The sequence below is a fragment of the Haemaphysalis longicornis genome, unplaced genomic scaffold (assembly GCF_048455015.1).
Source record: "Haemaphysalis longicornis isolate Haplotype H1 unplaced genomic scaffold, Haemaphysalis longicornis Haplotype H1 scaffold_1, whole genome shotgun sequence".
In the NCBI taxonomy this organism is placed as follows: domain Eukaryota; kingdom Metazoa; phylum Arthropoda; class Arachnida; order Ixodida; family Ixodidae; genus Haemaphysalis; species Haemaphysalis longicornis.
Window position 1 is genome coordinate 473,247,787 of NW_027526203.1, and position 12,388 is coordinate 473,260,174.

The 12,388-nt window shown below is 47.3% G+C and overlaps 1 protein-coding gene across 1 annotated transcript in view; it reads left to right on the top strand.

Annotated features, from left to right (window-relative positions):
• The first annotated feature begins 459 nt into the window (after positions 1-459).
• The window catches only part of LOC144156278 (alpha-1A adrenergic receptor-like), a 464,281-nt gene continuing 452,352 nt past the window's right edge, over positions 460-12,388 (top strand). Inside the window, exon 1 of the mRNA XM_077688217.1 lies at positions 460-783. The gene's annotated coding sequence lies outside the window, so the exon portion shown is untranslated. The remainder of the gene's footprint in view (positions 784-12,388) is intronic.

The window sequence follows — 12,388 nt, forward strand, 5'->3', positions numbered from 1 at the left end:
GAAGCATGGGAGAAACTATGGGTTCGACATCTGATTACGTGCGAACGGCTAGACTATCTACTAATGGTCAGGGCGATGCACGGAGTCTCTATTCCTGCCCTCATGGCACGGATCAGGACCAAAACGCTCAGACAAAATTCTTCTTGTACATTTTTAATTGGACGCAGCAGGAGGACAGCCAAAACGCAAGCCCCGGAATGACCACTTGGAGGGAGTTGTGCCGCCTGAGCGAGGCGCGAAGCGGACGCCCCGTCAGAGGCTTCGCTGTACCACAGCGGCGCAAGAGGGCGCCGGGGAAGCTAGGACCCACCTCGGGTGCCGCGAATGCGGCGCGCGCTCAGTGCCGCCGCGAGTGCGGCAGAGGCGCGTGCCGGGCTCTCGGGGTTCAATCCACCCCTCGCCGATCCCAACGTGACATCAATCTACACTGCTCGCTGGCTCTGCCGCGTGAGCCAGCAGCAAACGACGGCTTGAGATGTCCCCAGCGCTGAGGACAGAGCCAACTTTCTGACGCTGCTGCTTCGCTCCAGTGGGAGGTTCTCGGTGCCCAGCCCCTGCATATCAAGCGCAACGTCATTCACCACCACACGCACTTTTGTGTCACTGAACTTTTTTTCGCAACAGGCTGATTTCTCTTCTTACAGAAGCAGGTAGTCCAACATTTACGAAGGGGATGACACTTGTTTTGGGAGTTCTGTGATGTGCGGCAGGAGCTGGGCGTCGGCGGGACTTTTGCCCATCACCGTGAGGCTTTTGCGAATGTTCTCATCCTGCCTACAAAAGGTACGTGGCGCTCCGAAGTGCCGTTTCATCCTCATTTATGCGGAAAGGTTGTGCGAGTAATAAATTATCGTAAGTAATATAAGAATTGCCGCGCATATTTGTCTTTTTTGCAGGTGACGTAGTAGGCTGGCATGGTAATGTATTGGCATTTTCGAAGTAATATTTAGCGTGTACCGACCGGTAACCGCTTTAGTAATTTTAGAAACTCGCGGTTGTGCCCAAAGTGTGTGACCTAGGGCTCTTTGTGTATGGGTGGAAAAAAACAACGGACGACTTGAAAAAGAATATAGTCATTCGTTGTTTTTCCTCCCTGGGTACAACATATGCATTAGCCTTTTGTATATATTACCTAACCACCATTTTGGCTGTGTGATGGTTTCGGGTGTACCTTGATCTGTGGAATTTTCGCGCCATGAGCTAATTGCCGTTCACCCCACTATAATTTCGGGGAAGCACTCCAATCTTCAAGAAATCTGGTCGAGAATATCAGTCAAATGCTAATATAGTTGAGATGATAAAATTCTCAATGCAATGAAGGAGTACTGATTACTTCATCACAGAAGAATGATGACTAGAAACGTGCATGGTTCCAAGTGCGAGTTACAACATGCATAACTTCTACCGCGTTTGTTTGTTTTCTACATCTACGTGGGCTCATATAATTCCCATCCCCTAACTGCCCCTTTTAATCGTTTGGTAAGTTGTCTTCGTTTACATTCTCTACTAAATAGTTATCGTTGTTTTAGGTATAGTAAACTAAAGATACGTTTTTTTTGTTGCTTATTACCTGCAAAAAGAGCGAAACTGGAAATATCGGCTCAACTTGACCCGGTTGTTAATTATAGCAGTCAACGAACGGAGCTATGCCGCCCCAAATATGCGCACTATTACGCACAAACCACGCGCACAGTGCCCGGCACCACTAATTGTAGCCGGGCGCCTTCCTTGTACATATCTCTACCTCCACCGAGAACGCGTATTCGGCACTGCAGTGAAGCTGAACAACCAGAGGACGGAAGCAAATAGAACGAACGCTGTTTGATTCTTTTCCCTCTGTGTAAGATCACCGAATATTTTTGCATGTCATATTCTGCGTCCAGCCTTTTCATTAGGCCTTATATTTCCTGAGAAATTACTCCCGAATGCTTCCGTCGCCTCTATAGGGAAAAGCAACAAATCAGAACATGAGGCATACAAATTTTTAACACATATGCAGTTGTTCTATGAGAAGTGATATGTACGGAGGCCTCACTCTTCTTTTACCAGCCGAAGTTAGTTAACGGATACGCGCATTTCATACCGAATCTATTCGGGGGGGGGGGGGGGGGCAATAATTATAATTATAAAACAATTATTTCGGCTCATGCGCTAATTCTAGAAGAAACTAAGTTCTGCGTTCCAGGCCCCTCAGGGATCGCCGGGAATGGCACTGTGGATCAAATGGCCGCTGCTGCCGCCCTTGCGAATACAGTGGACTGAAAAACAGTGCCCTACACCGACCCCAAGCCAGACATCTGTCAAGCCCTTCGTAAAACACGCCAAGCATAATGGAGTGCGCAGACAGACTACAAACTTCGCGTAATAAAACCGCACTTAGGACCAACACTGGTGACTCACGCAACAGATTCATCGAAGTTGCTTTAGCCCGGGCACGGATAGGCCACACACACGCAACACCCTCGCACCTGCTCGCTGGCCCTTGAAGACACCTGTCCAGCAGGTGTGAGAACACCTGTCCCTAAGGTACATACATTCTAATTCCGTGTAGGGCACTCGACACAACAAACCGTAAACACTTTCCCCACCTTTACAGAATACATGGTCACCTCCACCCATCATACATTTTCAAGACGGTCCCATGATTTGTCTTCACTGCGGTTTTAACTGGTTATGGAAAATTAGATTTTCAGAGCTCATTTCGTATCGCGCATATTTGTCTTCTACTTCAACTGTCACATTTTAGTCACACTTTACACCACTTCTCTTTTATATCTGTAATTTGCTTAGCGTTCTTTTCCCTGTTGGCCCTGTGCCACTAAAAATCAATTATCATCATGAGCAACAATCATTGTACTTGGGCTGAGTGCTCGGTGGACCCGTTTAAGCCACTTCGTGGAAAAATGTACCAAGACCCCGAGGGGCCGAAATTGGACCGGCCGCCGTTATAAAATACCGAACATTCACACCTAGGTCGAAGAAACTACAGTATTCAGCTTTAATTTCCAACGGAAACAGTGGGTGAAAGAGTGTTAGGCATGCTGCTCGAATACAGGAAACTAAGTAGGCATGGGTCGAGTACTCCTCGCACTCGCAGCAGCAGGAGTGCGTTGCCTTCTGCCTGAACGATGGTAGGATTATTTATTTATTTATTTATTTATTTATTTATTTATTTATTTATTTATTTATTTATTTATTTATTACTTTATTACTGCTAGTTAGTTTATGTAAAACCTTCCCGTTTTCATTCCGGTGAAGAGGTGCTTCGCCGCTCCGGGGCTCCTCCTTCCTCGCCACCGCCAACCGTTGTTATCACAACTGTTATTCCCCTTGCCATCATCGAAGCCTGTTTCACCAGTTTCGCAATCGGCTTACAACGGCGGTAGCACCGTTACCAGACGATTGCGCAGAATCAACAGAAGCGCGAATGGGCGCAAAAACTACCGAAAGCCGGCGTTGCCGCCTCAAATTCCACGTCTCTGAGTAGCTGCGAATTCTTTCCTGTTGAAGAGCACTTTGCCCGGTGAGAACGCCGGTATGACCCATAGTTGCTCATCAGTTTGAAAGGCTTTCATAGCGACATTTTCGGCGGTGCGTTTCACGCCTAAGCATGCGCCTGTAACCGTTTGCCGGCTTATGCATGAACGGGTTGGAGGTGGAGGGAGGGGGGCGTGCATGCACAACTGCGCTTCGGGCCGCTACCGATGGCATACCGATTGTGCTGGTGGGAGATTTAACCATGGAAGTCTCATGACTCAAAGCACCCTGTCAGCTGTCCTCCGTAATCGAGCGGTTTGGGTCTGGGTTTGGATGTTACAAAAACAGTAAGATGTCTACGACGGGTAGGAAAACGGACAGCCACATGTTTGTCCACCAGAATAAAGCTTGATGCCTTCCAGGTTTTATCCCGCTGCGGTATGGACGCATTTCGTTCGCTTGGAAGAAGAAGAGCGGGAATTGAAGGAGCATTGGCCCGAACAGATGCACGCCAATGGGCAGAAAAACAACACAAAGCCGCGGCAGGCACCGTTGCCGCTTCAACTTGCAGCTCGTCGAGTAGCTGCAAATACACCCGGGATGAACACAAATTGCCCGTTTGGAACGCCGACGTGAGCCAATATTACTTGTTCAGATTAAATGCTTTTAGAGCGACAGTTTGGATTGTGTCTATAATCTCTGAGCGCGGGCACATAACCAGTTGGTTGGGAGTGGAGGGGTGGGCGGAGGGCGTGCACGCGCAGCTATACGCCTCGAGCTTTGCGATCGCTGCGCCGCCTGCCGCCGCTTCTCCGCGGAGTTAACGGGACTAGCGCTCCGCGGCCCATAGGGGCTCATGCAGAGTTTTTGTTCTCTTTCGCTTCTTTTTGCCCTTCCAAGAGCTAAAAAACTTGTTATGATGACGTCTGCAAGTAAACAGTACGCTTAGGTCACTTCAAAAGCCGCTGCGTCTTGGTAGGGTGCTCAAACACCAACAATAGCTATCCGGGAACGCGGCTCTGCGTCCTTCTCGGCCGCTGTTACGGGTGTCGGCGACGGCAGCAGCATACCACCGCTGTCACCTCCGAATGCGTCCGGCACAAGTGAATTTTATTGTCGCCTCGTTTAAACCTGATACTGGCACAATGAGAGGTGCGTTTTGTTTTGTAGCGCGGACAACGAATGAGGCCTCATTACGAATATATGCGTCGTAGAAAAATATATATATCGGGGATGCGATTACGCATACCTGATAACTTGTGCCTTTTATAAGAATATAAGCCATGCGAAAATGTTAAGCATATTCCAAGGCTCTGCATCGTTAAAGATGTGCACTCATGCCTTATAGCAAGAACCAAGAAAAGTGAATTAACCACTGAAAAATTAATTGTCTGCAAGCCCGGAAGAAACAAATAGCTCGTACAGAAAAGGAAAAAAAACTCAGTGCAGCTTCTGAAATGCTAAAGACGTTCGTAAACTTAACCCGGGTATGACTTACCAGACCAACTAGTGTGCGAAATGCACTGCTATTTCGCGAGACATGGGGAGGAGGAGGGGGACGCTTACGTATTGTTGTGGATGATTGCGGAGGGAAATCAAGGAAAGAACGTTTTAATAACTTCACACACACAAGCTACTCGTTCACATCACTCTAGTTTTTAGACTTCAACTAACAGCTGATCCCTCGGCGAACGCATTTTTTGAGGTATACAAGTTCAAAACTGATAAAAGGTGTCGTTAGAAGAGTGGGATATCTGATAAGGCCTGATTTCCGTTTGTGCTAGATTCTGCAGGCTCCCTGCGTCATATGACTATGCTTCGAAGAAATGTTTAGTTGCGAATGGGCATTACCGTAGAAGCCATTCTCCGGCCTGCTCGCGGAGGATATATGTAACATATATGAATGTCTGCGGGCGCTGGGCCCACGACAAGACGCCCCAGCATTATTTTTCTTTTTTGTGGTGCGCTGATCCGGGGTATAATTTTGGATTATCCATCGTACTTAAGTCGTAGAATGTTCGGGAAATTTATGTCCAGGGTAGTGATCAATATCTTAGGTATGATATTGGCAAGCATAACTGGCGTGCTGTCAGGTATGAGAGGTCCACTAGGTTATATAAGCGCACAAAACTGATTTACATCGTAATGTATAGCCATGGCTTGACCATCTGGGTAAATTATGCTTACGGAGACACTGTTAGTAAATTTGAGAGCAGTGGAATCACAATCACCTCCATATGCATTTCCCTGTTTCGCGACGCCGACGTGTGACGCACACCTGGCGCTTGTACAGACCGAATGTACCAGACTAAGATCGCGTCACACACATTTACACTCTCGCAAACACACCACATTTGCGAAAAGAGTGACTGCTTCACATAAATATGTATTTCCAGCGCCTACAAACGGTAAATCTCCGTCGTGAACGGGCCCCGAAAGCAACGGTGACAGTGGGGAGCGGGTTGGCGACTCCCGCGGCTGCTTTCGAAACGGGCCGCTAGGGGGATTACAGTGGCGCCCCTACAGGCCGCGCTCGAGCCGTTATTGTCCTTACTGATGACATTTCCGTTGGGCTGGTGGGAGGGTTAAGCGTGGACGTCAAACGCCCCAATGCGACCTCTCCGCTGTCCTCAGTGGTGGAGCAGGTTGGGTTGGTGTGTTACACAGGCTGTAAGATGCTTACAACAAGGGAGGGAAGCTGAGATCACCATGTTTGTCCGCTAAGATAAGGTTCCGGTTCTTCCAAGTTTCAATCAGCTAATTGGCTGCGACGTATGCTCAATCGCAAATTACAAACAAACGTGTTTTGTTTCATGCACTCTGTGGGCTTCTTCCAGCTTCGCAGGTCATCCTTCTTCACGGAGTGGAAGGGCACTAATTTTTGCTTGTTTGTTTGCATGGCCTCAGTAAATAACAAAAAAAAGAAGGACTTCAAACAAAAAAGTTGCAGATTACATATACTTTTGGTTCTTAAGATGTACGAAACGACGGCGTTGCTTTGACGACTAGGGATCGTTTCAGATCGGAGTTGCTGCATTTACGATCTATGCTGCCCAGCAGTGAAGGTCAGTAAAGAGAGAAAGACGAGCAGCAAAGGTTTTTAATCCCCGTGGCCGCAGAAAGACAGAAGCCATATCGTGCTTCTGAGGCTTAAGATATGAGAGTTGAAGGTTGCGGCTGCAGGGTGTTGGTCAGTTTGAGCGTGAAGGAGACAACGTAAGTGTTTTAAACTGTTTATTCGGTAATGTCTTGGCTGGACGTTCTTGCTTTTTTGCTAAGGTAGACAGAGAGTGAAAATCTTCGTATGAGGAAGAAATAGGGTTTCGGAAAAGGGCGAAAAGAGTGGTAGGGAGCCCTAAGTCAAAACCAGAAGTTAATAGCCTCAGATGCAGACGCTCCTTGCCTTCTCCTGTTAATCAGCTTACGCTGACTTAGGGGTCATAAGCCGGTCAAAGCTGCCTCCCAAGTCTCCATAGAAGTGGAATACGTAATGTTTGAGCTGTTTTCCCTTGAGCACACTGTTGGTGATGGCAAGGTTGCGTAGAATAGGTTAGTAGTTTTCTCGACTTTAGCTCAGTTTATAGGTAATGTCTGATGTTTGCCACCAGTCATGTTCGCCCAGATAGATTTGTAGATGCTTGTGTTGGTTTATCCTTCACAGAGTTAGCAATTCGTTGGCATTGGGACCCCCGTGTGTCCCTAAGAGTAGGACGAGGAGGTGTTCTTAACATTTTTCAGAAGGGGCATTGTGGTAGTTGTGGTCCCAAGGAGTACTCTATGTGAATTCGTGTGCCTCTTGGTCTGTGCCTAGTTCTCTTCCAGACCCTTGTGTTCGGGTGTCCAGGCGACGTTGTTAACGTTCTTCACTGGGGATGGGGTATCTTAACGCAGAGTTAAGGTATTCTGCCGGTCTTTTGTAATGCCCTTTGAAAGTCTGTAATGATGTTTACGCTTCTTTTAGATTCTTCCGCTAATCGGAGTACCAAGAGGATCGTTCAAACTTCCGATTTTTCATTACTGTAGGAAGGAGATCCATGCAGTGAAATGATTTGCAGAGCATTCAATTACGACAGTTGCTGCGTCGTACTTTCGTACATCCCGGAGTCGGTGTAACTGTGTTCCCATAATTTTGGAACTTCCATCGAAGGAACTTGGTCATGCCATATCACTTGTACTTGTGTAGGTTTGGATACATGTTTTCGGTGAAGGAGAGTTTTTGTGTGGAGTCACTTTATCGGTGACATGTCTATCGTGGCGTCCAGTAGTTTCTTTTCTGGTGTCTGGGGGGGGGGGGGGGGGGGGGCTGTCTTCCATACGATGGCCTGTCCCGATTTTTGGTTCCCCAGCCACGTTCCCTTCGTGGTACAGGAGTGGTTTCTGTGGTTTCTTCAAAGACGTTTTAAAGACCCAATTCGAGGACCTTTTTATCACTGTCATCAAGAGCAGCCTACGTAGACCGACTGCAGGACGAAGGGCTCTCACCCGCCCCTTCCCTGCATTATCCGAGTCCATTCCTTGCCCCTGAACTTTGTTTATTGGTCTCTCCATCAAGTTGATGGCCTTCCCCATCGCCTGTGGGTATTCATTCCTGGAGGTCCACAGGTTGTAAGTTCGCCTCACGGGGACAATTGCGAGGGCGCCTTATGTGCAGTGTTGATGATGGTATTTATTTCATTTTCTCCGACGTTGACAATTTTCTGGAATGTAGGCTCCGCAATATGTGGCGCAGGATCAGTGGCTGCAAGAGTACGATCGTTTCCCCTTTTTTATACCTGCTCTTCTCTTGGGGAGTCGTTTGCAATGTTTTCGGGAAAACCAGCATTGCGCAGGCGTCAAGCTTGGAGCTGAAGGCTACATGCAATTTGGTGGCCACCAGACTTTTTGAGAGCAACGCGCATGTAGTTTTTGGCGATACCCATCTTCACAATCTTGGAATGGGCCAAATCGTAGTTGAGGACATGTTTTGTGGTCCGGGGATGCAGCACACCTGACCCGCATGGAAAACGATGCTTTAATCGAGGAACTGAAGGCATACTTCTTCAGGAAACTCAGTTAAATTTTAGCCCTTTGCCACATGAATTACAAACGCCTTGTTTACAACCGAATACTCAGCCCGCACATTCTTCAAAAAAAGCAGATAATCATCAACAAAACGAAAGACATTTAGAGTATTAGCTCCGCAGACAGTGTCAAAGCACGTGTGATTACGCTTGTGAAAACAGGATAAAAACGGATCGCTTAATATTGGGGCAATACATGATCCGACACAAATCCCCTCCTTTTCAAGAACGGGTGTATCATTAAAAGCAAGTGTTGTAGAGGAGAGGTGAAATCTTAACAATTTCATAAAATTGGAAACATTAAAACCAATATAATTTTGTAAAGCAACAGGACCAAAGTCATCAATGCTTTCTCGGACGGCACAAAAAAGTTGACTTTGTGGAATTGTGTAGAACAGGTCTACAACGTCAATAGAAAAGGCTGGCAGCGGCTGCTGAGGATGTTCGTACGCAGTAATAAAGCTCAAAAGACTTTCCGAGTTAGGCACAAGGTAAGGGTAATTCACCTTAAGCAACTTAAGATGCCTTAATAAAGCTCAAAACACTTTCCGAGTTAGGCACAAGGTAAGGGCCATTCACCTTAAGCAACTTAAGATGCCTTTGCAAAAATCTGGAGATGGTTCCTTGCCATGAAGTCATCTACATGATGGATTCATGGCATAAATCCTGCCATGAATCTACCTACAGCTTCAATCACATTCTCTGTGAAAGCTGCGCCTTCCGTATCTTTTTAGCGCTTCTGCACTTTTATATGTATGCTGCCTTTCTCATCAATAAAGACTTAGGCCGGGTTCAGACTGTTGCCGCAACTGTCGTAATGTCTTTCAAGAATGACGTCATTTCAGGTCTCAGCCAACCGAACTGCGTGAGACACCGTTTGTTTACGCCCATAGCTCACGATATGGTTGTTACGTCGGTAGTCTGAACATAGCCATAGGTCATGTTCTCCGTCTCCGAAACCAGCGCATTGATTGGGCGGTCGTACTGCCTTGTTCGTATTTCAAGCGTCTTCTCCACCGCGGCCGCCTCAGACGTGAATTGGGCCACGGTCTTCGGGGGGTTGCGCACAAAACATGCGAAGAGCTCTTTCTTAACCCCTCGCATCAGAAATCTTAGTTTCTTTTTTTCCCTCATTTCTGTGTCCACACAGCGAAAAAGTGGCTTCAGCTCCTCAACGAACACGAGCACGCTTTCATTGGGATGCTGTGTGCGTGTCTGCAGCAGCTGCTCGACCCGTTCCTTGCGTACCGGAGTCGTGAACGCTTTCGAAAGCTCGGTCTTGAATAACTCCCAGGTCGTCAGCGTACGTTGGTGGTTTTCGAACCAGATTCGCGCGGAGTCTTCAAGGTAGAAAAACACTCGCCTGTGTGTTTCGTCGTCATCCCATCGGTTAAACGTTCGGACCTGTGACCCGTGAAATGATGGTGGCTCCCGGGGTTGCTGCATCACTACTTTAGAGCTCGCTGCGTTGGTCATCGTGGATGCGTGGTTCATTACACCAGTCGAGACGTCTTCCGCCTTCAATTTATCCGGCAGTGGTCCAAACTTCGCCTTTAGGCCTTGCTTTCGGCGGCTGGCATGAGTGGGACTTCGCTGACGACTTGAAGAGGGTTTAGGGTGCATGTACCCAACACCTCCACCAGATGTCACGAAGCCAAAAATGACGCAGTTGATGCAGGAAAGCAAGTTTATTGGAGCGAACTTGTGCTCCCCTAACAACTCAAAAAATACACAGGCCGGGAAGCAGCAGTCAACAAAGTGACGTGCGCGGGCGAGTGTCGGCGAATCGAATACTGCGCATCCGCTATGTGGGCGTTCATATTTCGACGCGAGTGTTTCTCGAACCGTCGGATTACATCCAGAATACTGTAGACCAAAGAAGATTATTCTGAACTGGTATAACACATGCGGCATAAAAAAGAAAGAATAGAACACGCGCTTAACTTGGCCCACAGATAACACAGGTAACACAGCCCGGAGCAGCCGTGCGGCAAAAGCGAAACATAAATAAACAAACCCAAAACACGTTTCGCTGCAGTTTTAATGGTTCTTTCTCATTTTCTTGCTGTTACATCTGGTGTACCCCAGGGCAGGGTACTGGGTCCACTGTTGTTACTTATTTAGATTAACGATTTGGTGCATGTAATTACCGAAGCGGTCTGTGTTAGGCTGTCTGCCGACGATTGTATTGTTACTAGAGAAAATCGCTCACCTGAAGACTGTGTTGTGTTGCAAGAACCCCTTGTAGAAATAGACAGGTGGTTTGAGGAGTGGGGAATGAATTTGAATGCCGTAAAAAATGTGTTTTTAAGAATAACACACAAAAGTTTTTTTTCGTTCCCTGTGTTTGTTGCAGAACACTGTAATCTCAGACGTTGCAGAGTATAAGTACCTCGTCCTCACTTTAAATTCTACTTTAACTTGGTCGTCCCATGTTTCACGTATTTTTTTAGCTGCATTTACAAAGTTGTGTTATTCGAGACGTAAATTAAGACATGCTCCAACTCACGCCAAGCTTTTAGCTTATAATACTTTTGGTAGGGCCAAACTCGAATAGGCCTCAGTAATATGGGATCCGCACTTGAAAAAAGATATTGACATGCTAGAGCAGGTCCAAGGAAAAGCAGCTCGGTTCATTTTTGGCAAATATGGGCGTTACGCTTCTCCGTCGAAGCTTATGTCTGGCAATGGCATTCAATCCTTAAAAGTTTGAAAACGCATGGCCTGTTTATCCTTCCTGCACAATATGGTTACGCCAGAAGTCATGACTCCGTCAAATTTAATTCAACCCTTAAGCACAAGAAAGACGCGACACACGCATGCTTACTCTCTTCAGCCTATTTTCGCTAAAACAAACCAGCTCAAACATAGTTTTTTCCCACGTACTATTTATGAATGGAATGCGTTCACGGAAACAGTTATTGAAGCCAGGAGTTTTTATGAAGCGCTTCAGGAGAGCATTTGTCATTGACTATATGCATTTTATGGTGTGCTATGTCATTACCGATGTGCTTTGTACCTTTTATTTTTGTTTGTTTGTTTTCTTACTTCCAAACATTTGCTCCTTGTATAACAATGTTTTGTGTGTTGCCAGTTGCCCTTCCTCCTTGGGTCAGAAAATCTGGCCTACAGTATTCGCAATAAATGACTATCAATTATTCCGCTTCGGCTACACTTTTACCCACCCCGCTACTGACGCACTTTTCTGGCAGTTTTCTGGACGTGGTTTTCACGAGAAAAGAGGCGGACACAGAAAAAAGTCCCGAAATTAGCGTTTCCTTTTCGGCCACTGAGTGCGCAGGGGTTCTGCGCAGACAGGCAGCATAAAGCTGTTATTGGCTGCATCTTCAAATACACTCTGACGCTTCCGGTCGCGTTCGCCGCCGCGAGTCTGACATCTAGCCCACAAAGATCGCCGTCGAACAGCCGTTTTCACGTCGGTCGGTCGCCGCATCTTCGCCGGCATTTCGCTGCGTGGGATCAGCTTTAAGAGTTGCGCGGAGCCCGCTCTCAAGCATCTACAAAGAACCCATCAAACGCACCAGGGATTCGAAAGCGGCTGCGGCCACTGGTGAGGTTCCGATTTCTTTCCTCGTTTCTAGGCCAGTAGTGGCCCTGAAATACAGTTCCCTGTTTTGCTAGCTGAAGGTGACGCTGATGCCACGTAAAAAAGATGGCGTCTGTCAGCTTTCTCTCAGCGGCGTATCATCCGCAAGTCGGCTGAAGGGGCACCACCCTTCTGACAATATCGACCATATTCGATAATCTTCGAGATAACGCGCGCCGCTCCGGCCTTCACGTGACCTTCCCAGTGGCAAAAATTTCAACTCGCGTGGCCGTCCTGCATCGGG